We start from the raw sequence: 3,599 nt of genomic DNA, 5'->3' as shown, positions 1-3,599 counted from the left end.
CAGTTAGATAGTGATGGAAAGAAAGATTTTAGCCCATTGGCTTTCATGAACCAAATACTGACAATAGATGGATATTATGTTGACTTGTAAAAGAGGCCTAATTTGGAGTGTTGTGTGATGTTTTGGTCACCTACCTACAGGAAAGATTTAAAAGAGTTTCAGAGATTTCAGAGGAAATTCACAAGGATGTTGCCAAGTTTGGAGTACTTGGTTATAAGGAAAGATTGAACAGGTCAGGACTTCATTCCTTGGAATGTGGAAGATCGAGGTGAGATTTGATTGTGGTAGAGGGGCACAGATAGTGTAAATGCAAGCTGGCTTTCTCCACTGAGATTGGGTGGGACTTCAACCAGTGGCCAGGGGTCAAGGGTGAAAGGTGAAATGTTGAGGGGAACATGAGGGGAATCTTCTTCACACAGATGGTCATCTAGGTTTGGAATGAGCAGCCATCCCGAGTGGTGCATGCGAACTCGATTTCAACATTTAAGAGGTTCATGTAGGTACCTGGATGGTAGGGGTGTGGGAGTGGCAGTTTAAATAGTTCAGCACAGACTAGATGGCCCAAAGGACCTGTTTCTGTGTTGTAATTTTCTACAAGAACCTGAAATATTACAAAAATTCACTCTAACCCCTTTTAACCGCTGTGCGGACCAACCATTCATCTCAGCACGTTTTTTTTTTATATGGTGTTAAAACTGTGGCAGTTTAAGTTAATAATACATAAAAGAAAATCCTAGGTGCACATCCACAAAGACAATTTGCGTGAGACTGTTTCAGTTACTGTGGGGCCAGGCACCCATACTGCTCAACAGGAACAGGGAATAATACCAACGGAGAGAGTCAAAATGAGCCAGGTCACAGATTGGAGGCGGCAGAAATGCCCCATTGTTATAGAGACAGGAAGAGTATCAGGGAATTGATGGTCATTCCAGGTTCCAGCACTCTGCCCAGTCAGGAGATGATTTCTCTGTCCAACTTGGGTTGAACATCACTGTAACAGTGTGATACCAGATCAAACCTTGGCAACTCAAGAATTCTCATCTGAAATGTGGTCCTAAATCCATTGATGGATTTTGTAAATCTTTTCACAGGATAAAAATGAGAAGGAATTTGTCACCGGGAATCTCAAACACAGTCCGCCAGTTTTGCTGTCTCTGTTTGGATATTTAAGAAGTGGAGCAAGGATATTCAATCAACCATCCTTCCTGCTCAGACTGTGGGGAGGGATTTATTCGGTCATCTCAACTGAAGGTACATCAGCAAGTTCACACTGGGCAGGGCCATTCACCTGTTCTGTGTGTGAAAAAGGATTCAGTTGGTCTTCCCGCCTGTGGACACACCAGTCAGTTCACACCACACCGGGCAGAGGCTGGTCATCTGTTGAATTTCTGGGAAAGGATTCACTCAGTCATTTGACCTAATGGCTCACCAGCAAGTTCACACTGGGGAGAAGCCGTTCACCTGTTCAGTCTGTGGGAAGGGATTCACTCAGACATCCAACCTACGGAGACATCAGCGAGTTCATACTGGGGAGAAGCCATTCACCTGCTCAGAATGTGGGAAAGGATTCAGTGAGTTATCCAACCTACTGGTACATCAGCGAGTTCACACTGGGGAGAAGCCGTTCACCTGCTCAGAATGTGGGAAAGGATTCAGTGAGTTATCCAGCCTACTGAGACATCGGCGAGTTCACACTGGGGAGAAGCCGTTCACCTGCTCAGAATGTGGGAAAGGATTCCGTGAGTTATCCAGCCTACTGAGACATCGTCGAGTTCACACTGGGGAAAAGCCATTCACCTGCTCAGAATGTGGGAAAGGATTTACTGATTCATCCACCCTACAGAGTCATCAGCGACTTCACACTGGGGAGAAGCCGTACACCTGTTCAGAATGTGGGAAGAGTTTTACTCAGTTATCCCAAGTACAGAGTCATCTGCGAGTTCACACTGGGGAGAGGCCATTCACCTGCTCAGACTGTGGGAGCAGATTCACTCATTTATCCAGCCTACAGAGACATCAGCGAGTTCACACTGGGGAGAAGCCGTACATCTGCTCAGAATGTGGAAAGGGATTCATTCAGTTATCCCACCTACAGAGTCATCAGCGAGTTCACACTGGGGAGAAGCCATTCACCTGCTCAGTCTGTGGGAAGGGATTCACTGATCCATCCAACCTGCAGAGTCATCATCGAGTTCACACTGGGGAGAAGCCGTTCACCTGTTCAGAATGTGGGAAGAGATTTACTCAGTCATCCCAACTACAGAGTCATAAGCGAGTTCACACTGGGGAGAAGCCGTTCACCTGCTCAGTCTGTGGGAAGAGATTCACTCATTCATCCACCCTACAGCGACACCAGCGAGCTCACACTGGGGAGAAGCCGTTCATCTGTTCAGTCTGTGGGAAGAGATTCACAGAGTCATCCCACCTATTGAGCCATCAGCGTGTTCACACTGGGGAGAAGCCATTCACCTGCTCAGTCTGTGGGAAGAGATTCACTGATCCATCCAGCCTACAGAGTCATCAGCGAGTTCACACTGGGGAGAAGCCGTTCACCTGTTCAGAATGTGGGAAGAGATTTACTCAGTCATCCCAACTACAGAGACATCAGCGAGTTCACACTGGGGAGAGGCCGTTCACCTGTTCAGAATGTGGGAAAGGATTTACTCAGTCATCCGACCTACAGAGTCATTAGCGAGTTCACACTGGGGTGAAGCCGTTCACCTGCTCAGAATGTGGGAAGGGATTCACTCAATCTTCCACCCGACTGAGACATGAGCGTGTTCACACCGGTGAGAAGCCGTTCAATTGCACAGAATGTGGGAAACGGTTCACTCTGTCATCCCACCTTCTGGAACACCAGCGAGTTCACACTGGGGAGATGCCGTTCCCCTGCTCAGAATGTGGGAAGAGATTCACTCAGTCATCCCACCTACAGAGTCATCAGCGAGTTCACACTGGAGAGAGGCCATTCACCTGCTCAGACTGTGGGAGCAGATTCACTCATTTATCCAGCCTACAGAGACATCAGCGAGTTCACACTGGGGAGAAGCCGTTCATCTGCTTCGTCTGTGGGAAGAGATTCACTGAGTCATCCAGATTACTGGAACATCAGCGAGTTCACACTGGAGAGAGGCCATTCACCTGCTCAGAATGTGGGAAGAGATTCACTTGCTCTTCCACACTACAGAGACATCAGCGAGTTCACCCTGGCTAGCAGCCTTTTACCTGCTGAGAATGTGGGCAAGGATTCACTCAGTCATCCCAACTACTGGCACTCCAGTCAGTTGTTATGAATCCCTAGGTTTTGTTTTGCTGTGGACTGTCATTTTAAGAGAGAGAGATTAAGAAGGTGAATCAGTCTGATTTGCAGCTTGTTTACATCACTCCCAGCTTGTTTAGTTTTAGCTGAGGACACAGACACTCAGAGTCAGGAGATGAAGGAGGAAAAATGGAAGGATCGATACAAGGGAAATAGGTGCCAAGGGTCACTGTTTGGAATTTCCCTATGCCCACAAAAGTGGGTTAATTATCGATTCAGCGTACACAAATGTGTGGTTGTCACGTCGTTTGATCCGTATGAGTGGATCTGATTTGGGGTA

At 47.3% G+C, this 3,599-nt stretch overlaps 1 pseudogene; it reads left to right on the top strand.

Annotated features, from left to right (window-relative positions):
• The first annotated feature begins 1,188 nt into the window (after window positions 1–1,188).
• Window positions 1,189–3,214, top strand: LOC132389680 (gastrula zinc finger protein XlCGF26.1-like; annotated as a pseudogene).
• The last annotated feature ends 385 nt before the right edge of the window (window positions 3,215–3,599 follow it).

Source organism: Hypanus sabinus, unplaced genomic scaffold, assembly GCF_030144855.1.
Source record: "Hypanus sabinus isolate sHypSab1 unplaced genomic scaffold, sHypSab1.hap1 scaffold_623, whole genome shotgun sequence".
Classification (NCBI taxonomy): domain Eukaryota; kingdom Metazoa; phylum Chordata; class Chondrichthyes; order Myliobatiformes; family Dasyatidae; genus Hypanus; species Hypanus sabinus.
Note: the sequence above shows the minus strand (reverse complement) of the source record. Positions and strands in the feature narration are given on the sequence as shown.